Source organism: Dipodomys merriami, unplaced genomic scaffold, assembly GCF_024711535.1.
Source record: "Dipodomys merriami isolate MVZ:Mamm:240054 unplaced genomic scaffold, mDipMer1.0.p SCAF_524, whole genome shotgun sequence".
NCBI classification, from domain to species: Eukaryota; Metazoa; Chordata; class Mammalia; order Rodentia; family Heteromyidae; genus Dipodomys; species Dipodomys merriami.
In genome coordinates, this window is record NW_027206096.1 from 123733 (window position 1) to 149992 (window position 26260).

Here is a 26260-nt window from a genome sequence, read left to right on the forward strand (position 1 = left end):
TGGCATCTTTTAGCACCAACCTAAGACCAAACACTGGAACTGAGAAAGTCACCCTTTAAGGCCTAGTAGGCCATGGGAAGGGATAGTGAGGACAACAACAAGAGAAGGGGTAGCAATGTTTGACAAGTCATGTACTCATTGCCTTACTCATGTAACTGTAACCCCTCTGTACAGCATCTTTGCAATAAAATAAAAAGATCTACTAGGCTTCAATCAAGAATTCACTAGAGACTGAACAAGAGATGTCAGATGCAAAGGAAAGTTCTGGCTCCACTATTTTCTGTCTGTGCCACTGACAAGACTAGAATAAATAAGTCACTTTGATTTCATTGCCTACGTATTAAGAGGTTTTTTAAAATAATTATTTCAGTGATTCCCTCTTCTTCTAAAATTATATGATTCACAAAAATTTCTCGGACTTTCCCTGTCTCACTGAGCCTAACATTCTATCTAGGTTTATTTAGCTTAATAGATTCAAACACAACTAATGATTGTTCACCAATTTGGGAAGCAGCATTGCTTTCTAGGCACTCCACAGGTTTCAGAATCATCTGTAATTTTCATATCACGACTCACTTCTTCTCAGTGATCTATTTTAAATCTTTTATCCTGGGTAAATCTTCCACTTTCTTGCAGGTATACTTAGACAAGCTTATAATCTTTTGGCAAATGAATTGAGCTGCAACTAGAGTTTGGGGCTCTAGGCCCAAACTTCTGTCAGATCCAGCCACTAGCCTTATAGGCCAATAAGAAGATGGTTATAGCTTAGGGCAGAGAAAAGAAATATCTTATGTGGCACAGGCAGCTAGCTACAGGAAGATAGCACTTTAACCCATCTTCAGCCATCTTTGTGGTACATGAAAGGCTCCATCATATCCATCCCAGGAGACCACGGGGAGGCAGGCAGGCATAGGAGAGAGATTATTACAAGGTTTATTAGAGGAACCATATTTCCTCTAGAAAGGGAGCACCTGGCGGCCTCCACTATCTAGTTAGGTAGCAGCAGGGTCTGGGGCTAGGAAGTGAGGTAGATGGGAGCTCAGGTGGGTCTGGGTGGAGAGAGGGAAAGGCCAGCTGCAGGGTGAGAACTCCAGGGCTGGGGGGAGCTCAAGTCTGGGTGGAGTTGAGGACCGAAGGTGGGCATAATGCTTACAGTACAAACATGGGAGTTTTAGGAATAAACGAAGAACTAAGGGTGGGGGAGAAGTATGCATAATTATTAGAGGTTCTGGTCACAATTCTGTTTGAGTAGATTATTATCTCAGTCTCTGTTTGGGGAGGAGTTCCAGAGAAGTTTTTCCTCTGTCCTGATAAGCATCCATGTTTCCTTCCTTTGGGGCAGTTTTCTGTATCCCTCCTTAGAAAAATAGTATCTATAATTCCTGTCCTTCCTAGATCACAAGGAAAAGATGCAGACAGGGATGCCAAGCTTTTCTCCTGCTTTTGTTAATTCATTGGCTCAAGTAAGGAGTCAGTTCTTTTCAGCAAAAGTAACATAAGCACTGTTAGAAAAATCTCAAAATAGCACCCTCTTTGTGCTGATTTCTTATCACTATGCAATCAATCTTTATTTAACCTTTGAGCTCTAGGTGTAGAAACCCCAAGTTCAAAATTGTCTTAAGTTTACACATTTATATGATAGTATTTGTGTTCAGATTATGAAGTATCTTGACTGTAAATCACTAGAACCACAGTAGTTTTTGTAATAGCCTTCTATTTCATGGGCAGTACATTGGGTAAGAAGGCCTCTTTCTCAGTTCTAGTTGACAGTCCAGGTGATTTCTGCTTAACTACAAGTGTGCATTTTTTCTTATGACATTTTTTGTAATTTTGTATTATAAAGGTGATGTACAGAGGGGTTAGAGTTACATAAGTCAGGTAATGAGTACATTTCTTTTTGGATAATATCACCTTCTTATCTACAGTTGTAAGAAGAGTTCCTTACCTGAAATATGTTGACATCATTAGCTATTAAGGAGGGATTCTGCTCACCCTCATCTGTTATCAGCTCTGAAATACTCCATGTTATTATCCTCAGAAGTCTGTCATTTTCAGCAGATTTCCCTATCTTTAAATGAACCTGACTACTCCTACTTCCTTCATTACTTTGCTTATTTTAGTTGTGAATTTGGTCCACAATTTACAACACTAACATCAGAGTCCTAGCCAGTAAAGAATTAGTAATGAGAACCAATCCTACCAATAAAGTCTATGGTTACCACATCTAACCCAATTCTCTTGCCAAAAGACTTGCTCACCTGAACAAGTAGGACTGCAAGCTAAACGTGAAGTACCTGCTAAGGAATGTCCTTACAATCAGATAAGCCCGAGTTTCGATTTCAGCAAATTATCTTTTAATTTATTTTCCATGAGAATGCAGATAGTTACTGTCCTCAATTTGAGTTTTTGTGTGTAAATTCTGCTGTAGGTCTAAAATATTGTATGTCATAGACCGTTGTTAGGGGCTGGGAAGGTGGGTCAGTGGTAGAGTGCTTGCCTTGCATGCCTCAGGCCCTAGGTTCGATTCCTCAGCACCACATAAGCAAAAAGAAAAAAGCCAGAAGTGGCGCTGTGGCTCAAGTGGTAGAGCGCTAGCCTTGAGCTGAAGAGCTGAGGGACAGCGCCCAGGCCCAGAGTTCAGGCCCCACGACTGGACCAAAAAAAAAAAAAAAAGACCGTTGTTATTAAAACCACAAAACATTCATTAAAAGGAAATCATGAAAGAGATACCAAACGTTTCCAGGAAATCTTAATAATTATATTAGTAAACTTTAACAGGTTCAAAGATATGTATAAGTAATAAGTATAGAAGTGAAGATACAGATCAAGTGGAAATACCACCAAAAGACAACTTTTTTTTAGATTCTTCATTTGAAATATTGTCTTTAAAGTTTTTGAGGCATTGGAGGGTAGAGCCATAGGCAGCAAACAGGTAAAGAAGTCAGGCCCTGGAACTAGATTGCCTAATTTTGAAGGTCACTTATTCCATACATATTTGACTTTGGATAAATTGCTTAATCTCCTCAATTCTCAGTGCCCTCGCCTGTGAAATAGGAATAATAATACTTTGTAGTGCCATTCAAGTATCTTTATAAACTTAAAGCACTTCGTGGTTGCCACATTGTAAGCTGTCATTAAGACTTGTTCTAACCCCATGACCATTAATATTGTAGGAGCTGCAGATCTTGTGGTAGACCTTCATAGACTGGTGGAAGTACAGATGAACAACACATTGTTGCTTCAGTCAGCTTGTCCCCCTGACATTTAAAGGAAAAATAAAGCACACCTGGCTAACACTAGGACTGGGAAGAGTATATTAAATGATGTAACAAAACCTTGATCTACTTCACCTGAAAACATTAATGTGCATTTACAGAAATTAAGAGGATAACAACCAATTTTTAAACTTTTTCTTCTCCTTAAACTTATTGTGGTAAGTTTGTTTTGGTTTTATCTGTATCTATTGAGTCTTACAACATACATAGTAGGAAAAGGATATTAAAAAGACAAACACTAATTTATATAAGGATTTCATGGGTAAGAGCTAAGAAAGCAAATGAATAATTCATAATTTGGAGTATTGTTTTGAAACACATTTAAAATGATTACTCTGATGGATGATTTTGAAAATTCCAGGCGCCACTAGACACCATCATCCTTCAGTACAGTGTTTTTCTGAATGCCATTTCTAAATCCACAAGTACTTATCTTTTTTTGGTTCATGTCCAGCTGCTAGCCAATGAAACGATCCTACATTATTCTAGGACAGGAGCCAGCAGCCTGGTCTTATTGCATAAAGCTACTCTATTTCTCCTGATGTAAAATGCGTTCAGCTACTGGTCCTTAGATACTTTTCTAAGAGAGCACTTAAAGTTGTTCCCTTTGGAGTTCTTGAGTGTCATCAAGAAATAAATTAAAAGATGAATAAAACCAACACAAGTCTGTCTGATGTAACACAACAAGGTAGTATGTCTCTTTTCTGGTTTCTACTACCATCTTTATCAGAATCACCAAGGGTGCCTGTTTAAAACCCAGATTCCTAGTTGATACCCAAAGCAAAAAGTATCAAAATTTCTAGGCAGGGGCCTAGCGTCTGCATTTTACTGTAGTAGTTATGGGCCATTCCTAAGCACTTACTGATGTTTAAGAACCAATGTCCTAGCCTTTAGTAGCTCTTATTTTGTTAAGAACCTTATTATAATTAAATACAAAAAATGATTCACAGGTGCTCATTCTTATGCCAAGACGAGGTATTTAATTAGATTTTATAAAGTGCTTTTCCAATTTACATATAAGAAATCTGTAACCCTTTCCCTGTTAGAAATGTGAATTCATATTAGTAGTAATTACTGTGGCAACAAACATTTCTCTAGACCACTTTAGTATTTAGATAGAATAAGCATCAAATGCTCAGAGTTAATTCTTATTGATGATGTGTGTATAATAAAAATGAAGATATAAATATTCCATTGTGTTTCTGAGTAACTGGTTTCTTACCTATATGTTAACATTGAGATTCTGTGTTTGACAACTGGCATGAGCTAGATCCACCATTCATGTGGATTAGTAGGAATTTGGAAAGTAAAAAAGAACTCCTGTAGCATAGTTTTCAGTGTAAGTGGCTCATCTAGAATAAGACACATATGTAGTATGCATATCTAAAGTCATTGCCAAAGAATTATGTGTCTGAGGTCTTCTTCTATGAAGAAAAAGATACTAGACAAAAACTAATAGATCAGGAAGAAGTGACAAAAATCAGACCTTCTCTCACTTGATTCAGGCCCCCAGTCCTATTTGCTTTTGTTACTCTTTAAACAGGGCCTTGGGATTGACTGGACATCCTTGAACTGTAATCCTTCTATGTATGCTTTTCCATAGCTGAGATGACTAACAAGCCACATTCAGCTGTTTTTATTGGTAGAGATAGAGCCTCTGAAAGTTTTTGCCTAAGGTGGCCTCAAAACCACAATCCTCCCATTCTCTGTCTCTCAAGTAGCTGAGATTACATATATGAGCCACATGTCTGCATCATTCTGTTTTTAGGAGAATGATACATGAATAATCTTTTTAAAAAAACAAATAGTAGGCCGGGCACTGGTGGCTCACGCCTGTAATCCTAGCTACTCAGGAGGCTGAGATCTGAGGATCGTGGTTCAAAGCCAGCCCGGGCAGGAGAGACTGTGAGACACCTATCTCCAATAAACCAGAAAACCTGAAGTGGTGCTGTAGCTCAAGTGGTAGAGCGCTCGCCTTGAGCTGAAGAGCTGAGGGACAAGCGCCCAGGCCCAGAGTTCAAGCCCCACACCGCCAAAAAACAAAAACAAAAACAAAAATAAATAGTATACTAAGAAAAAGAGAATTCTCTGTTGTACCTCTCCTAACTCCTGATTTCTGCTTCCCGTGGTTAACATTCACCTCATAACTATTGCTGTTAGTGTTGGTTCACTTTCCCATTGCTGTAAAAAATACCTGAGACTGGATAATTAGTAAAGAAAAGAGGCTTATTTAGCTCTCAGATCTGGAAGTCAGAGAGCATGAATAGTAGCTTCTCTCAGGTCCTCAAAGCCGATAGGATCAGTGTATTCAGAAGAGGTCACGTGGTGAAACGGGAAATTAGAGGTCCTGAGGCTCGAATTGAGGGTCTGGATGCTGTCCCTGACCTTTTTTGCTCAAGGCCAACAACACTACCCCTTGAGCCATGGCCCCACTCTAGCCTTCTACTGGTTAATTGGAGATAAGAGTCTCCCAGACTTGCCTGCCTGGGCTAGCTTCAAACCCCAATTCTCAGATTTCAGCCTCCTGAGTAGCTAGGAGTACAGGCGTGAGACACTGGTGCTTGATTTGTTCTTTAGCTTTTTCGCTCAAGGCTGGCATTCTACCACTTCTTGCTTTTTGCTGGCTAATTGGAGATCAGAGTCTCATGGACTTTTCTGCCCCGGCTCTTTTTATAACTGCCTACTCTTGTGGGAACTAACCAGTGCTCCACAGGAGCTGCGTGCGTTCCTGGTGAGGGCATCCACAATGACCTAATTACCTCCCACTAAGCTTCAGCGCTGCTCCCGTCACGGAGGATACATACCAGAGCCACGCCATAGCTGCTAGTTTTCACCTAAATACTGTTTATTCCAAGAGATGTGCAGACTGTAAGGCTTTCTCATTTAAAAATTACACATTGATGACATTACTACAGGTGATAAAGAATACAACTTCTCAGTTCCTCTCTGTCCTCCCAATAACATTTATGAAGAAATGACAAAAATCAGGCACACTTGGGGCGAACCAAAGATCTGTTTCCATTATTTGCTTGCATTTCCATTCTTCTACAACCTTGTATCTTTTCTGGAGTTAATAATGGCCTTTTCTTTATTCAGTTTTCTATGTAAGTATCACTAATACTAATTCAAATTCTTTGCTAAACCCCACCAGAAAGTCCTGCAGATCCTGCTGGCCATACATGTAGGGTAATTGCCCATTCTGTGTTCCTAAATGTCCTTCCCACTATGTCCTCCTACTCCATTCTGTACTGGCTGCTCTCAGCCCTGAAGCAAGCTGTCAGCCGAGGATTACTGTTCTCTGTAGTGAAGGGATTCTTTCACCTCTCTTCTATATTGGAACACTTGGATGTGATACCTAGCCAGGGACTACACCCAACCCCACCCCAGGACTTTTCTAGCGGTAATCCCACAGCCACTGCCAGCTGCTGTGTGGTACTTATGATCCTAGGACCAAACAATGTACATGCTTTACCAACTGCAGTGGAAATTGCTTTGGGGGTTGGAAACTAAAGAAAACACCAACCAAGAAAACATGCTTACTCTTTGAAAGTATAACACACAAATATCCACAGATTTCATAAACAGCATATCTGTAGAATTAAAATTTCATGGGTGGGGCAATTAAAAAAATATCTTCAGAAAGGGCCACAGAGGAGCAACAATAAAAAGAAAGTGAGGGAAAGCTCAGGCATGCTAAGATGGTAGGACCTGTACCCCAGAAACTCAGTACCCCTGTATGGTTGCTGCTTGGTTTATCTCTCTACCTTCCAGTGTATGTGAGGGGAGTTTGCTTAATGCTCTCCTAGTGCCTAGGAAATGGAGGCTACCAGAGATCCTGGGAGGCAGCAATTACTTCCAGAGTCCACAGCACACACTGCAGAATAAGGGGGCCTGGGTACCGAGAGTGCTAGTCCATAGCATCAGCCAAAGCTGGACCTAAGATTCTAAATTGATACCTTTCTTTACTTAGAATTTTGAAAGCATTGCTCCATTTCTTGTAGATTACAATGGTGCTGTTAAGAAATATCACCTTAGCATTGGGCAATAGCCAGCCCAGTGGTAGAAACTTGCCAGTATGCCTGAAGCTCAGAGTTCCATCCCTAGCTTTGAGTTGAAAAAAAAAGTTACTGTAATACCTTATCCTTTAAATGTGATTTTTTTAACTTATTTTTCCCTTTCTAGGATTTTTTGAATATTTTTTGCTTCACTTTTGTGTTGTAGGGTAGGTCTTTCCTATTTGTAGGGACTATTGTGTAGGCCCTTTCAATCTAGAAATATACAGCATTCAATTCAGGGAAATTGTCTTGTTACTTGATAATTTTCTCCTGTCATTTTCTGTGTTCTCTTTATAAGATTCTTAATGGTATAACATTGGACTTCCTAGATAGTTCCTATTTAATTTTTATCTCTATTTTCTAGAACTACTAAATAACTTTCTCAAGATTATCTGCTAGATTTCTCTTGATTTACTATTTATTCTTCCAATATTGTTACTTAATCATTTGCAAAAAATACATGTGTGTACATTTCCCTCAATGAAAAGTCTTGTAAATAATGAAAGTAACAAGCCAGGCATAGGTGGCTCACATTTGTAATCTTAGTCAGGAGATAAAGAAGCCACACTAGGCCTACAAACCTGAAAAACCCTCATCTTCAATTAATCAGCCAAAAGCCAGAGTAAAGGTGTGGTTCAAATGGTAGAGTGCCAGCCTTGAGCATAAAAGCTAAGTAAGAGTTCTAGACTCCATGCCCTAGTACACACATACACACACAATAAAAGTAATTAAATGAACTATGTTTTATTAAAAATGTTCATGTTATGAAGAAGAGAATTTTGTAATAGAACAGCAAACTCGTGAGCCTTCAGAACATACCTGTATGAATACACAAAGACTACACCCATCAGCTCACTGTGTGCCATTATTTACATCATTACTAAACTACTTACGAAATATAAGTGAGAACATTAGGAAATATGAACACCCCTTATGCTTATGATTTTCACAATACTGTACCAATCTCAGAACAGCATCTTTACTGACTCCAAATGTTAGATGTTTCCAAGGGGGAAACCATTTTTATAGACTGTTCAGTAGGTTTTGTTGACGTAGTGAATTTTACCATAATTATAAGGGAGAATCTATCACAACATATTAAAATAGTGTGCAACAAATAACTTGAAATGAATATCACTATGAGTAATGTCTACCTATATTAAACTATCCCTTTGAACTATGTTTTAATGAATGAATGTCCGTTAAATAATTTTATATATCATAAGGCATAATACCATATTAAAGAATACGGAGTATTTATCAGAAATTTCCAAATATCTGTCTCCAAATTAAAAGTTGCAAACATATTAAGAATTGTACTTTAAGCTGGGTATGGTGGTGACTGCCAGAAATTCCAAGTCCTTGATAGGCTGAGGTGGGTGGGCCACTTGAGTGGGATTCAAATGAGCCATATGTGGATAACAAAGTAGAATTCTGAACATATTTTCACCCATGAAGTTTTGATATTCATATGAATATTTGCACAATATAGGTGACCCTGTCACACACACACACACACACACAATTTAATTACAGCTCATTTTAAAAAGAAAAACAAAAGTACATGGTCTATAGTTTAAAATACTTTATTTTACATATGAGCAAATTTAATATTTTGTTTGTTTGTTTTTAATCACAATTTTTTTTTAGTTTGTCGGTCGTGGGGCCTGAACTCTGGGCCTGGACGCTGTCCCTCAGCTCTTCAGTTCAAGGCTAGCACTCTACCACTTGATCCACAGTGCCACTTCTGGCTTTTTCTGTTTATGTGGTGCTGAGGAATCGAACACAGGGCCTCATGCATGCTAGGCAAGCACTCTTACCACTGAGCCACCTTCCCAGCCCAGCAAATTAAATATTTTGAATTTATAGTTTTGTTAAGACTTTCTTACAAATGTATATAACTTTTAATAGATGATTTAGACAGATTTGTGGTAGTATTTCCAATCTTAGTTTTTTTCTTATTGATATATGAACATACTAGTCTTCTTTCTTGTGTGTGTGTGTGTGTGTGTGTGTGTGTGTGTGTGTGTGTGTGTGTGTGTGTGTGTGTGTGTGTGTGTGTGTTGGTCCTCAGTCTTGAACTCAGGACCTGAGCACCGTCCCTAAGCTTCTTTTGCTCAAGGATAGTGCTTTACTACTTGAGCAATAGCACCACATCTGGCTCTTTCTGAGGAGTTTATTGGCTGGTTTCAAACTGCAATCCTGAGATCTTAGCCTCATGAACAGCTAGGATTAACAGGTGTGAGCCACCAGTGCCTGGCCTGAACACAATATTCTAAATAAAGATATTTGTCAAGGTTTGGGGTATAAATATTTTGTCAAGCTAACAATGTAGTAAAGAAAAATTGACATTCTTTTAAATGTATACAATTTCATAAGCCTCTGGACTTCCAAGCTGAACTACTTCTTGTATTTCTAGAGAAGATGGATGCTTTATTTAGAAAGTGGGAGGGTGAGTTACAAATGAACCACCACAATGAAGATACATGAGTTTAAAACAAGTCAGTTCTACTTTTGAAGTGGCAGGTAGTGGGGTATAATACAAACATGAACACACAGTAATATTTTTCCTCTTTGATGATATTTCTGTAGACAGTGAAATAAATCTTTCATATTGGGAAATGGTCTCATTCCATGGTCTGGGTAATATATTTGATCCAAGTATTTTCTCGTAAGGCTGTGTTGAGCCAAGTGAGTCATATGTGGATAACAAAGTAGAATTCTGAACATATTTTCACCCATGAAGTATTTGTACAATACACAGTTCTCATCAACCTTAAAAAGAAATTGACTTTAATCACTGACAACTGAAAGATATTTGGGGAACATCACTTGTGCTTTTAAAATTTCCACAGGTGTCAAAATCAAGATGAAATCAGTTTACCAACATAATTACATCGCTTGCTGTGGTGTTTAAGGATATTTTTAAATTCATATAAATTTCACAAAGTTAAGCTTTATCTAATTATTGGTCATCCATCATTCACTAATTCTGTTCTACATCTAACTTTGCACATACCACTCTCACTGTATGGTAATACTTGTTATAGGAGTTTTGATCATTGGGGAGCATGCCCATAAATAGAATTTAAGGTATAGTTTGTTACTATATCATTAGATCAAGTGTTTTCAAAATAAACTCATATTTGAAAGTCTTTTAAAAAATGACATTATATAGGTAAGAAATAAAGGTGAAATTTAAAAGATAACGTATTCAACAAATAGATGAAGTCCTTTTATGTTTATTATTTTAAGTTTTTAGTAACAAATTTTGCATTTGAACAGGATTCTTATGACCTCAGTCTGAAAACTCATCATTTTGACTGCTCTCTCATTACAGTTCATCAAAATATCAGCCCAAGAAGGAAGAAGGAAAATTCCCAACACTCTGCAGAACTTCATTTAAAATCATCAATAGTCCCAGAGTTCAAGCCCCACGGCCGACCAAAAAAAAAAAATCATCAGTAGTAAAAGTAAGATAAGAAACAAAGAATGATTAAGGACACTGCTATAGATCCCAGTCATGACTCCCAAATATTTCACAACTGTCTTTCACTACCCAAGGGAAGCTAGTCAAAACTGAGCGAATTGATATAAAACCAACTTAAAGCAGGGTGCCCATGGTTCACGCCTGTAATCCTAGCTAGTCAGGAGGCTGAGATCTGAGGATCACGGTTCAAAGCCAGCCCAGGCAGGAAAGTCCATGAGAGTCTTAGTTCCAATTAACTACCAGAAAACTGGAAGTGGCGCCAGGGCTCAAGAGGTAGAGCGCTCACCTTGAGCTGAAGAGCTGAGGGACAGCTCCCAAGCCCTGAGTTCAAGCCCCACAACTGACAAAAAAAAAACCTAACAACAACATCAACAACTTAACTGCCTGAAAAGACTACTCAAGGATGGGGCCTGGGGAATCAACTTTCTCGTGCCTCATCAAAGTCATCATTAATGACATTCACGGCAAAGAAAGAATATAACCAAATTTGTACAAAATGTCACTTCTTAGAGTTTTGGACCCCCCAAATCACTGATGGAGTATGTGTGAGAGAGACAGAGTCTTAGAGCTTGAACCGGGCCTGGGTTCTGTCCCTGAGCATTTTTGCTCTAGGCTAGCAAGTTCCTAAGTCTTGTAATATTCACAGTCCTTTAAATCCTATGAAAAATATCTTTGTAACAGAATATGTTTGTATTAAATGCTGACTTTGCACACCTGGATACGTGTTCTGTTTCTCTTGGTTTTATTTTTATTTTTCATCTTTTTATTTTGGAGGTTGTCAAATGAAGGCAAAGATAGAATAATTGAATACTTCTATCCCAACCACTCCCTTTCAACCACTTCCAGTTTTGGAGAAAAGAGTTTTACGTACTCCCCCACCTCCTTCTCTCCCCAGCTGGCTTTAAATTGAGATCCTCAGTTCTCAGGCTCTGAGGAGCTAAGCTTACAGGTGTGAGCCATCAGTACCCACCCTTGATTTTCTTTTAACTGTATGGACTTGATATACAACCCAGATTAGCATTGAACTTAAGGTCCTTCTGCCTCTACCTCCCAAGAACTGAGATTACAAGCATGAACTCCCATGCTTAGCCTGAGTTGTTTGTAATAATGCCACCAATATGATATTGAGCCATACATACATGCATACATATGTTCATATCCTTAACACCAAGATTTTTTTTTCATGCAGTGCTGAGATCCTCATGCTACACAAGTGCTCTGCTGGTATGCTACATCTCCAGCTCCTAACTTCAAGATATTTTTACATGCTGAGTCTAGAATAGAAAACTACCTCAAGAACTTGATCCAAGTCTTCATGTATAGAGCTTTCCAGACCTCGATATGCAATGTTATCTACCCTCTACCAACGTTCTAAAGAGGGTAAGTACACATGACTTATCATGTAGCTAAGATTTTCACACCCCAGACAACTAAATAGCAACACAAGATTCACACATGTCTAGTTCCTAAACCTTGTAGTATTTACAGTCCTTTAAATCCTATAAAAATCTTACCTTGCAACAGAATATGTGTGTATTAGTGGTGACTCTGCACATCTTGATACATGTTCTATTTCTCTTGGTTTTATTTTTAATTTTCACCTTTTTACTTTGGAGGTTGTCAAGCAAAGGCAAAGAGAATAATTAAATACTTCTATCCCAATCACTCTGTTTCAAAAATTTTCAATATCAATTAAATCTTCCAGCTGTATGTTCCAAAACTTGTGCACAGATAACTTTAAAGCAACTCTCAGATATTATATTATTTAACCCTTGAGCATTCCTGTTTATATCTCTAAAGGATACACAACTAAAATCATTCCAAATATAACTTTAATATTACCTGATATCTGCCAATATTCTAATTCTCCTGCTTCTCCTATACAAAGTGTTTTTATATTAGAATCAAGAGATAGTCAAAGTCTATATATAGAATTTGATGAGTACATATTATATGCCTTTGGCAGTGTAGTACTCCCCCTTTTCTGACTCTTTATTCTTTGTTGTTTTGGAGGCAGCTGGGTAATCGAGTTTGGATTTGGCCTCTCCGTGGCATCATTTGACGTGTTCCTCTATCTTCTGTATTTCTTTTAGATTGGTAGTTGGGTCTAGAGTCTCAATCAGATTCAGGATTTGACTTTTGATGCAAAAATCTTACATAAATGGTAATGTGTATTTCTTGTTGCTTCACATCAGAAGACAAGATATGTGAATGTCTGTTTTAGTGATGTTTAGACTGTTTTTTTTTTTGTTTTTTGTTTTTTGGGGGTTTTTTTGGCTTTAGAATGGCCTGAACCTATATAGCCTTTGAATTGTTTTGAATGTCTTTAATGTTTTTAATTGCTTTGTTTTTAATTGTTTTTAATGTTTTTCATTGACATCAGATCTGTAGTTCCTTTCAAATTCCCTAACTAAAAACTAAATTTTGCCCACAAATATATGTCATGTGCTGATAGCATTTCAGTGTCAGACCATATAGATAGATAGATGGCAGTGGTCCCCATGAGATTACTGTAGTGGAACTGGAAAAGGAATTCACAGTTGAAGAAGAGGCCAGAGAAAAGGAAATTACAGAAGAAAAAGAAGACCACCAAGAAAATTTACCGAGAACAATGAAAACAGAAGCTCTGGCAAACCTCAACATGCACCTCTGAAAGCTAGAAAAGGACCCTGACACCAGAACCTTGTCAGCAATAGAGAGGAATGTTCATAGTTTATTCTCTGCTTATGAGCAAGTCCATGGTAGGAAAACAAGCAAGCAAAACGCCACTGACTCATTTCTGAAAAGACTGACACTTCCTTGGGAAGAGCAGTAGGCAGGTGCTCTGGGAGGGATTCCAGAAGGTGTGTTCTCAAGAGATGAGTCCCTGCAGTAGGGTGGCGAGTGGAGGTGAAAGGTGCTGCTTTTGGTGATCTTTATCTTACTGAGGTCACACTAGTCTGTGTGTGTGCTGTGGCTTAGTTCTTAACAGAAAAGTTTAAAAGAATAAAAACCAACCTTTGAAATTTCAAAACAGGGAAATCCTTACAGATTCAGAATCTAAATAGAGTATTTTGTATCACCATACATGTTATGTTTGGATGATGAAGTATTAAAATTATTTTAAAAGATTCAAGCTCTAACAAAGTAAAACTAAGGTTACAGTAAGTTAGTGCTAATTTATTATTGAAGATTTAAAAAAAAAACAGTGTTTATAAAGTTTCCAACTCATGGAAGGGTCCCTGCATCTTTCATCTTTTATCTTGTATTTCTACAGCATGCTTGTACTGCTGAGGTAGACAAATACCTGCTATATTGTGGTACAGCTGCCTGTATTATGCAGTGTAGTGATATGTACAAGTATGTGGGAACAGTGAACTGTCATCTTCTGTGGCCTAGTTACAGAGATTCTTCTCGAATGCCTCTTTGCTGTGAAGCCAATGGCTACATATCACATAGCACAGGAGAAAGAATAGACTCCACTTCATGCTTAGCTGATGAGTCTCCAATAAGTCACTCTGGGAAAGTCTCCTCACCTGGAAAACAAGGACAATGCTAAGTGATTTCTGTTTTCTAACAGAAGTTTTGTGGTTATAATTAGAGTAGATTATCATAGGAGCAATGCTGGCTCCGGAAACAACACTGGGCCTCTGCTCATGTGTACACAGGTTCCTCCCACTTCGCTGTCTAAACAGCTTCAAGCATAAGAAACCGGAATGAAAATTTTTGGTTTTTCCTGTTGACCCATGAAGAAAATTTTGGAACTGTAACTGCTGAGGTTGCAGTAATCATCCTGTAGTTCAGAGCAGTAGAATCAGTACTGCTCATGACCAGGCCAGTGAGAAGCAGCTCCACAGGCTGACTGAGCCTGCTGTTTCATTTTGTTAGATGATATTTAGCATGCAAATCAGTGAGGTCTTTACAGATTCTTTTTACGATAGGATAGAACACTTGTGTGAAGAAAACTGCTAGCTAATTCTGTGTTTTTGTGTGATTCTAACTGCAGCATTGTTATCAACTGTGGATTCCTCAGCTTTTTGTTTGCAAGTCACTTCCCTTCAAATCCTCTTGTTGTTTTTTTTTTTTTGACAGTTCAAGCCCTGGAGTTTGAACTCAGGGCCTTGACAAAGTCACTGAGTTTCTTTTTACTCAAGGCTAGCAGTCTACCACTTAAGCTACAGCACTGCTTATGGCTTTTTCTGTTTATGTGGTACTGAGCAGTTGAACCCAGGGCTTCATGCATGCTAGCAAGCACTCTACCTCTAAGCCACCTTCCCAGACCCAGATCCTGTTATTATATGTTCTCTATAGCCTTGAAATATGAACAGAATAATGCATTTATTTACTTCATATATATATATGGCATAATATCAATATGTTTATAATCTCTACCAAGAAAGTAACAATAACTTAATATGCACACAGGTAATAAAATGTAAGTCATGGCTTTTAGTTAAAAAGAAAATGAAATGTGTTGAAAAAGCCATAGGAAAAATAGCTACACTCCTCTCACCTAAAAGCACAAAAACTACCCATGTGTGTCCCGTAAGATTTGTCTTCATTAAATGAATTAAGTTCTCCCCATCTTTTCTGAGTTAGATCATCCTTCAACGTGAACAAAAAGAGTCCCTGAGAGAGCTGGCACTGTAACATTTTTGTCTCATTTTACAAATCTGGACACCCTGAAAGCACCTGAATTTTTAAATACTCTTTAGTTAAGACCTGCCTGTCTTTATCATCTAGAAGACCGACTATTTCCTACTCAATTCTGACCATCATAAGCAGAAGATGATTATTGAAACAGAGCAGTGAAGCTCTGAGGGGAAAAGCTGGATTCATTTGTGAACTAAGTTGGAGTTAAAACATGGGCTGGAGAAGGCTCTGTTGCTTCATTATATAAATTATTCCTTTGAAATGTGTACAATTAACATAAATGAAAGGAAGAAAAGCAGCATTAAGTTGAACTTGATCTTCTCTGCATGGGGAAAGTGCCTTCAGCAAGCATGGAAGCATTTTCTTCTAAAGTTTGCTTAGGAGGAAGAATAATTCAAACAATGCCCCTGGGTTTGGCTTTGTTTGTGGATAATGGCGGAATGCAGAAGTACCAGAAGGGTTTGAACAACTAATTGGGCTGTGAAAGCTTGTGTTTTGGATGGCAGAGGCATCATTTATAGAAATGCTTGGTCTTGTGGATATTTGTCACCTAGGGTGACTTTAAATGTGAGATAAACCTGCTGACTGGCTGAAGAAGAAAGTCTGAGGTCAAGTCTTTACTGTTGAACTGAGCCTTTGTTGAACCCAAAGTTTTAGAATGATAAGTATATGAGACGTCTTCATTTTTTTTCAGAGAAAAAAATTGTATTGCATTTATATTTATCCTTTTCCAAAATGGATTTTGATGCAGAATTGTCATAAACTACTACCATAACAACAAAAATTAAATGTTCAAGTATTAGTGAGGGAAGATCAGAACAGTTCTGAACTAGAAATCTCAGGCTGAGAGAATCTGCTACACATAGCCAGCCATGAATTTCTTGGGGGAGACAAAGAGGGAAATACAACTAGTTACATATTTTTTCACTGTCTTAGAAAACAACACGTTCCAGTTCATCATGAGGTAAACTTTCTCTGGCTCTGGTATCTGAGAGCAAATTGTCCAGTGAGGAGCTGGAATGAGCAGCACACTAGACAATGAGCTCTCAGAAACCTTACAAAGAAAGCACAAAAGTTCTACTCAGCTCTTTCTTATGTAGCCTTTTGATACAAGCTGAGGCACACTATGAAGTTGTGTTTCTGTGATGAAGGTACCACAGGGACATAAGCTGAGTCCTAGTTTTACTTGAGGTTTGACTTGAGAAACAGAGGAAGCAATTGTGGAAGCTTGAGGTCAAGGCCTTTAGCAGACATCAGTTGTTTCAACTGGACCTTTGACCTGAGCAGTGTTCTGATGATGTGTAATGTGAATCTCTAAGAAGTAGCTGAAGGACAGACAGCCACTATTGAAGACTGAAAGGGAGACTCAAAGGTTTCAGTAACAGCTTTGAAAGTCACAGAGTGCCCATTTGAGGACACAGGGAGCTGTATTGTGTTTGAACCATAAACTTTACCTCCAGAGTTTCAATTGTTAATGCCATATCCGAGTATCTGGCACACAGTTCAACCTTTTTAAGAGTTGAACCCTAGAATTTTCTTCATCACATTTTAACAAGCTATTTGGACTGGATTGTAGCTGGCATAGTGAGAAAAAGGAGCTGTGTGACTAAGATGAAATAGTTGGATAAAGCAAAGGCATATGTCTTTGGTTTATTATCTTTCTTCTAAATTGGTGAAATGGCTGGTAGCAACAGCATGACCCCCGAGGAGAATGCTGGACCAGTGCCAAGTGCCTGCTTTATCACAGCTCCACTGGAATGTCTCCCTGACACCTCAGCCTCCACACTCCAAAACCACACTCAGCATCTTCCTCTTCAAATAGAGTGATAGATGGGGTGCAGCTTAGTATAGAACACATGCTTAGGACTGTGAGGCCTAGCTTCAATGCCCAGCACAAAAACAAAACACAAAAATAGTGGTAGGCAATTCTCTAGTTTCTCCTTTGCACTCTTGAAGGATTTTTTTTGGGGGGGGGTCGGTCATGGGGCTTGAACTCGGCCTGGGCGCTGTCCCTCAGCTCTTCAGCTCAAGGCAAGCTCTCTACCGCTTGAGCCAGAGCACCACTTCCGGTTTTCTAGTAGTTTATTGGAGATAAGAGTCTCACGGACTTTCCTTGCCCAGGCTGGCTTTGAACTGTGATCCTCAGATCTCAGCCTCCTGAGTAGCTAGGATTACAGGAGTGAGCCACTGGCGCCCGGCGTTGAAGGAAATTTTTATACTAATTCAACCTTTTCACAACACCTGCCAAATTCTCCAACCAATTTACCATTTTATTTGTCAACTATTTGATCATAAATATCCTCACAAATCTTTCTCCTTTATCAACTTAGCCCAGGTCTAATCAGAACCATTGTCAGTCTGTTCTTAAACATAAAAAGAAGACAAAGCACCATTTCACAAGGATGGCAGGGACCTACTATGTCCAGGACCAGCTTTTAGAAGCTTCATATTTTCTTAGTTCTTCCTTAGATAAAACAAACCCTCTCTAAAGCTTCTAGGTAGAAATGTAAGCAATTCTACTTCATAGATGACCACCGGCCTTGTTGGAATGACCTGGAAGTTGTTTTGTAGATAGTCTGTTGGGCAAAGCCCTCTCAAGGGAAGTCTGGCTCTATGTGGTATTTTTTTAAAATCAGAGGTGCTATATTAAACTAGAAGTTGGTATTTGATAATCATATTCCTTCCTAACAGTTTTCTAGGCCTTTCCTGCTTTAGAGAGTTAAACTGGGATTTCAGTCTAGTGATAGTTTGAGCAATGGAAGACAGAATAGCAGCAACTTGTAAGAGTGTGTTTATTGGGGATATTTGTTTCTATAGACCCTCAAGAGTCACTAGTGAATGAAATACAGTCTTTACCCTTAGAAAGCTTCATTTCAGCTGGGCACTAGTGGTTCATGCCTGTAATTCTAGCTATTCAGGAGGCTGGGATCTCAAGATTGTGGTTCAAAGCCAGCCGGGGCAGGAGCATTTGTGAGATTCTTATCTCCAATTAACCACCAGAAAACTGCAAGTTTCGCTGTGGCTCAAGTGATAGAGCACTGGATTTGAGCTGAAGAGCTGAGGGACAGCGCCCAGGCCCAGAGTTCAAGCCCCACGACTGACCAAAAAAAAAAAAAAAAAAAAAGCTTCAAGGAGAAAAACTGAAAATAGATATTTGAAAAGGAACACTTAAAATAATAAAGCCAAACAAGAAAGAAATTACAGGGATTCATATCCATGGATGTGGTTATAAGTCTGATGGAGAGATGGGGGAGGGAGGGAGAGCTTATAGTGCTATGGATTGCTATGATGTAAACACTTCTACTATGGCCAACTTCAGTTAATAACAAGATGTCACTGGGTATAGACTTAGGAAGCTATATACAAACACAGTCCTCAGGAACTAGTGTGAGCCATCTCTAGCAAACCCCTGGCTCCAAATCAGCTTTGCTATGATTTAGATTTTCAGACAACTCAATGGAGAGAGCTGGATTTAAAGAAAATGAAACTAGTAGGGAAAAAAACCCAAAGACTAAAATATACAGAAGTTTTACACATCAAAAAATGTGTAAGGCAGAAAAATCTCTTAGCTTTATTCTTTCAACATATGATATAATAAGAAATAATAAAATCCAAGAAATGGCAAAAGATTCCAACAGGAAAAGAGAAAACTGTAAAAGGCTCTACCACATTGTGATTTAAAATTTTAAACTGAGAAAAACTTCTCAAATGTCTCATTTCTGTTCTGAAACTCTTCAGGATCTTTCCTTCCCTCCCTCCCTCTCTTCCTCCCTCTCTCCCTCCTTCTTTCCTTCCTTCCTTCCTTCCTTCCTTCCTTCCTACCTTCCCTCCCTCCCTTCCTCCCTCCCTCCCTTCTTCCTTCCTTCTTTCTTTCCTTCCTTCCTTCCTTCCTTCCTTCCTTCCTTCCTTCCTTCCTTCCTTCCTTCCTTCTTTCCTTCCTTCCTAGTGTTGGATAGAATCTTGGTCCTTAAGAAAGCTAGGCAAGCCTGCCACTAGTGGCTCAAGCTTATAATCCTAGCTACTCAGGAGGCTGAGATCTGAGGATTGCGGTTCAAAGCCAGCCTGGGCAGGAAAGTCCATGAGACTTTACTCCAATAAACCACCAGAAAGCTGGAAGTGGCACTGTGGCTCAAGTGGTAGAGTGCTCACCTTGAGCTGAAAGGCTCAGGGACAGCACCCAGGCCCAGAGTTCAAGCCCACGACCAAAGGGAAAAAAAAAAAGGAAAGAAAGCTAGGCAAGCTGAGCTATGTTCTTAACCTCAGACTTACACATATCTAAATTTTACAATTAACAATCACAAAATTTTAGAAATGCTTTCTCGTCGATTGACAATAATTATCATCTATTGAGTCCTTAATATGTAGCAGATATTTTAATGAATCATCTGTATAAGTCTGCAAAGTAGCTAATATGCAATTTAGAGATGAAAAATAGAGACTCAAAGAAATCAAATGATTTGCCTGAAGTTTTCTGTTAGTAAACTGTCAAACTTGGCTTCAAATCTATGAAGTCTGAATAAAAAAAAACCATTTTTTTCATATTGAATGCCTATGGCTTATGAACAGGTTCAAAATAAATTTAATTTTTGCTATGTATGTCTATCTTTATGTATGAACTATTATTTGAGCTTAGCTTATCTTGCTCAACCTGATGATTTCTAGTTCAGTCCACTTTCCTACAAATGACATAATTTCATTCTTCTTCAACCCAAAACTTTGACATTACAAAGAAAACCACTTGAAGATATAGGCACAGGCAATAGACTTTCTGAACATGATTCTATTTGCTCAAGAAATAAGAGTAATAATTGACAAATGGGTTGGATTTACATCATTCCATCCCCAATTATGTAATGGCAGTATAAAGGTTTATGTTAGAAAATGTATCACTCTAAACACCTGAGAGCAAATCAGAGTATTCACTGGAAGTTTAATTTGTATATCAGACACAGTGAGAAATCAGTAACCACTATTAATAAAACAATATGCCAGGTACTGTTGGCTCACACCTGTAATCCTAGCTACTCAGGAGGCTGAGATCTGAGGATCTCGGTTCAAAGCCAGCCCAGGCAGGAAAGTCCATGATACTCTTATCTCCAATAAGCCATTCAGAAAACAGGAATTGGCACTGTGGTTCAAGTGGTAGAGTGCTCACCTTGAGCTGAAGAGTTGAGGGACAGTTGCAAGGCCTAGAGTTCAAGCCCCATGACCTACCAAAAAAAAAAAAAACTGCAAATAAAGAGTGACTACTGTTTATACAATGTACAGCTGGTCTCACATATAAATGTTTTACAATATAGTCTTCCAACAGCAACAATACAGAACTGTTCTATGTGAGCAGAATACTATCTATCTATACCTATCGATTTATATCTATTAGTAGCTATTTCTCTATCTACCTAGACTCCAATCATACCAATCTCTCCAGATGGAAAATTACCACTCTGCTAGGCAATGTCACTGGAAAATCTAATATCTCAAAGGCATCTCTACTTTGCCAAACTCAAATCATACACATCTGTGGAGTTTTCCACCCTTGTGGTAATGTTCCTGAGTCTTGGAAAGTGCCAGCTCACAAGCAGAGGTGATGGACTCTCTCATTCTCAGGAGCTTCAGGATACAATATACACTTGATAGTTAACAAGTGAAAGCTCCCCTGACAATTTGGACTTATACCATGAAAAAGGAAGGAGAAATTCCAAGATGCAGTTCAGAATTGATCCTTAAAATCTGATTGAATAATAATTTTTAAAAATAAAATATGGTTAAGAGAAGATGTTCCACTTCTTATGAGTAAGGGCAGATTCTCGGAGTACCTTCTAGAGGATACTTTGATTTTCATCTTGCAAGATAAACGTTCTCACATGGACTTTTAGTAGGTCATTTCATAATTGGAGATGGAATGATCTAGGTTAAATGTCAGATGAACTTGTTGTTCTTGTTACATTAGATGATAGTTATTTTCTTTTCTATTTGTGAGTAAGTCAGAAATAGCTGCTTTTATAACCTCCCTCCTCATTTGTATCTTTTTGGAGATTCCATTTTTCACCAGACCAGGTACATTATGAAAGTTATTCCCATCTTCTTCCATATCCACATTGTGTGACATCATCCATCTCGATTCTCAGCAGCCTGACTACCTAATGTGGAAAATAGTCATCTCATGGCTCAAGTTATTTGAATGGCCTTCCTGTTCAAAATGTAGTTTTTAAATTATGCAGTCCTCTGAAAGCATACTATTACCTGTGGACACTTTCCCCATAAAGCAAATGGGATCCCATGTTCTTCAAAACTTAGGAAGGGATACCAGGTATCTTTTCTGATGGGAGCCAAGCTGCCCAAGTCACTTTGACTACATGTTTAGAACTCAAAAACACTTCTGAGCTATAAACAGGCGATCAAATTACAGATCTCCCAATAAGTTGAAGTTATTTCAGCAAAGTGTGAAAATGTTGTGTTAGATAAATACATGAGGATAACCAACAGTTTAAATAAGTGATCCAAGTGTTGTAATCATGGCATAAGTTGACAATTTTATGCTGTCTCTTGGGACACTGAGAACTGGAACCTTTATATCAAGAGAAATAATCTTACAACTTGTATAGAAATCTGGCATTTGAATTGATCCTGTGTGCCAGAAAGCAATAAAGCTAACCTACTCATTAAAATGTTCTTTGTGGAATCACACAGCATCATTCCCCTTGCCAATTCATGTGTTTGCCAAGTTTTATTGATTTCTTGGGACAGTCATTTTGAACTCTAGCTTTTGAGGGTTTCCTGTCCATAATACTACTCAACTCTCCAAGAACTTCTTCATTCCATTTCTGATGTCATCGGGATTTAGGAGTTTGAGATCAAAAAGACCCAGACAGATCATCTGTATGTTGTTTTTCTTTTTCTGTGACAGAGAATGCTGTCCAGAATAACTGCAAACCCGATGGTATTTTTACCTGCAGTAAAGAGTAGTTTATGATTCAAGGAAGACTCATAAAATGTGCTAGACTGCTCTCCCAGAAGGATAAAATCCTGTTTTATTCTTTACACTGCTTGTATGACTTCTTCTTTATGCTAATAAGGGGGAAGAAAACTTTGCTCAGCCCTTTGCAAGAGGCCCTGCCTATGTCTGCACAAAGATAGATGAACAGGAGAAAAGCACGGTAAATTAACATAATCCGCGTTTTAAGTGGCAGCAGAGCCTTTGGAAATGAAACCCAAAGGCCCAGGGAAAACTGTCTATTTCTATGTGCAGGCTTGATGAAGAATAACAGCCCTGAAGAAATGTAGCCATTTATGTAAAGTAAAGAACAGGGTAACAGCAAGGCCTGTCTGCAAAGTCTTCTTGCCCACACTATACAGTGTGCCTTCCTCCCCAGTCTGGGCAGGACCTCTTTAGAATGGAGGTTTTATGATCCTCTCTCAGACAAGGAAGGTCAGAGAACTCCTTCACAGAAAGACTTCACAGCTCCTCCACAGAAAGACTGAGGGAGGAGGCAGTCATATTTTTAGGCTTTATAGCTAGTTTCAGGAAAAGACATTTGTGTTTCTATGACTTGTCTTGCAGAAGATAATTTCCAGTTTCTATGGCTCACTTCTGTGTAAAGTGAGAGATGAGAGATAGGAAGCTGAGAGACCCTGGTTCTGAGGTGACTTCTAAGACCTTCAATGCATTCCAAGTGCTCTGCACACCACAACTCCATACTATGGGGATAGGTTTCTGAGCCCTCAAACTAACATAGCCTGGAAAATAAACACCAGGAAGCATATGACTTTTTCTTTGGGTCTAAATATGACACCAAAGTACAAGCAACATTTTTAATAGTTAAATTGTATACATAAAAATTTAAATTTTTGTGTTTCAAAGGATACAATCAAGAAAGTTAAAAGGCAAGTTAGAAAAAGGGAAATATTTTTGAATAATATATCTGATAAGGCACACATAACCAGAATACAACTCATAACAATAAAGTTAATTTTAAAAACTGGCAAATAATTTAAACAACAAAGAAGAAGTAAAAATGGCCAATAGACACATGAAGAAATGCTCAACATCTCTGGCCATAAAAGAAATGCAAGTCAGCCCAGCACCAGTGGCTCATGCCTGTAATCATAGCTACTCAGGAGGCTGAGATCTGAGGATCACAGTTCAAAGCCAGCCCAGGCAAGAAAGTCCATGAGACTCTTATCTCCATTTAACCACCAGAAAACTGGAAGTGGTGCTGTGTCTCAAGTGACAGAGCACTAGCTATGAGCTGAAATGCTGAGGAACAGCTCCCAGGCCCAGAATTCAAGCCCCTCAACTGACAAAAAAATATATGTAAATCAAAACAACACTGAGACCTCACCTTTCCCCAATTACAATGGTTATTGTCAAGAACACAAACAGCAACAAATGCCGGCATGGATATGGACAAAAAGAGCTCTCTCACACTGTTGGTGGGAGTGTAAGTTTGTTCCACCACTCATATGAGGCTCCTCAAAAATCTAAACATAGAGCTGTCCCTGTGACCCAGAAATCCCACTCCTGGGCATTTACTCCAAGAACACAAAGTTCAGTAAAGCCATCAGCACAACCATGTTCATTGCAACACTATTCACCATAGCCAAGATATGTAATCAGCCCACATGTCCCTCAATGGCCAAATGGAGCAAGAAAATGTGGTATATATACACTATACTCATCTATTAGAGAGAATGATATTGTACCATTTGTAAGGAAATGGAAAGACTTGGAAAAAATTATATTAAGTGAAGTAAGTTAGACCCAGAGAAACAAAGGTTGCAATGTTTCCCTACTTTATGGTAGCTAGAATGTGCCTATACATCTATAAGTAAACACTGAATGGTATACAAGTGGTTACAAATGAGTTAACTGAAATATAATAGACCCTATGGAGAGCTCAAATAATATATTCTTAATAGTATACGCTCAAAGCATATATCTATGGAACTATCACAACAAAACCCCCTTGTACTATTAGTATATGCTAATAAATCCATAGAGAAGTTAAGTACAATGGCTCACACCTGTAATCCTAGCTACTAGGGAGGCTGAGATTGGGAGGACCACAGCTGGAGGTCAGTCTAGACAAGAAGTCAGGAAGATCCATTTCAATCATTCGTGAGACCCCTATCTCAACCAACAAAAAAACTAGGTACAGAAGTGCACACCTGTCATCTTGGCTACACCGAAAGCAAAAATTGGAGAATCATGCTCTAAGTTGTCCACGGCACAAAGTGAGACAGTATTTGAAAACTTATTAACAAAGGGCTGGGTTTGTGGCTCAAAGTGGTAGAGTGACTGCATGGCAAGTATGAAGTCCTGATTCAAACCCCAGTACTATATGTACAAAGGATATCTCTCATACCCATTTCACATCCACTAAGATGACTAATATAAAAAGTCAGTATTGACAAGGATGTAGAAAAATCAGAGCTGTCATCCATTGCTTTTCAAACCCTTGCTGTTGTCTTATTGTTTTAATTTTCAGTGCCCTCAACCAAAGTCTTTTCTATTCACTCTTCTCAAGTTACCAAGTTTGAGCATATTCAGGATCCTGATGTAGGATCTTTACAAATTGTTCATTTCAATTTTACATAATGCTATTTGAAAGTGGCTGCATAAACACAGAGCACATTAGCATTATCAGCACTAACCTGAAACCTAGAGGCGTGGTCCCGACTACTCAGTCCCGACTACTCAGGTGCTCTCAGTGTGGAGGAGGAGACGCCAGAAGACCTCGCCACAGGCTCCGGACTGCTGGACTCCAGCTGTGAGCACTGAGTTTCTGGCCCCACTCTATCATTATTTATCCCTGCTTCCTCTCTGGATTTATTTTCTCAACTGTAAAATGAAGAGAATAGCACAGATTTCATCTGCCTAATGATTATTGTGAAGATCAAATGAGACATATGAACAGCCATAAACAATAGGAAATATGGGATACCCATGATAGCCATACAATGGACTACTGAGCATCTATAATAAAGAATAAGGAAGGCATCAATAAACAAATATCATTTTTAGAGTATTCCATTAAGCAAGAAAAAAGAGCAAAAAGTATACATATATTGCTATATTTTGTATACTGATATAGAATTATACATATATAGAAATTATATATTAATTTGCCTTCTAAGGAGATTAGGTGCTATAGGTATACATGGGAATTGAATGAGAGAAAGGAATGCTACATCTCTGGGTATCTTATTGTATGACATGGATTTTTAGAACTATAGTAATGTTCATATACTGCAAAGTAAAATCAAATTATGCTAAATAAATGAGATGGGAAGGAAACAGAGATCCTAGAATGTAATAAACCAAAGAAAAATGAGTAAATTATATTTAAAATAGCATTGCCCTACTGATGGAGAGGAAAATTAATCCAAGTAGCTTAAAAATAATATTTATAGAGTTATAATTCATGTGCCACAAAATTCATCCTAAAGTAACATTTTTGTGTTTTGTGTTTGCATTTTGTCTACAGAGACAAAAATCAATTGGGCACTTATTGGATAGGGTTTGTTTTCACAGTATGGAGATTAGCAGTTCTGGCATTGAACAAGTTAGTGTGCATATTGATGATTTGAGAAGGAACCTAAGAACATGGAATATAACAGGCTACATAGAGCCCTGAGGTACTGGATTAGAATCAGCAGTATTAGCATGAATTATTGGTCTTTGTATATGTAGATACAGGTATGGTTGTATGTATGAATGTGTGTGTTCTCTAGATTTCTCTGCTGGACCTAGAAATGATGACAGCCAAAAGCAATAAACACACATAGTAAAGACACTGGAACCTGTA

At 38.4% G+C, this 26260-nt stretch overlaps 1 long non-coding RNA gene across 2 annotated transcripts in view; it reads left to right on the plus strand.

The window, feature by feature from the left end:
• LOC138811401 (uncharacterized) overlaps positions 1 to 26260 on the plus strand; it is a 45964-nt gene that overhangs the window by 4554 nt on the left and 15150 nt on the right. For both annotated transcript variants that reach the window (XR_011367374.1, XR_011367373.1), the window contains exons 3-5: positions 3174 to 3433; positions 10671 to 10803; positions 12010 to 12200. This is a non-coding gene — a long non-coding RNA (uncharacterized lncRNA). The remainder of the gene's footprint in view (positions 1 to 3173; positions 3434 to 10670; positions 10804 to 12009; positions 12201 to 26260) is intronic.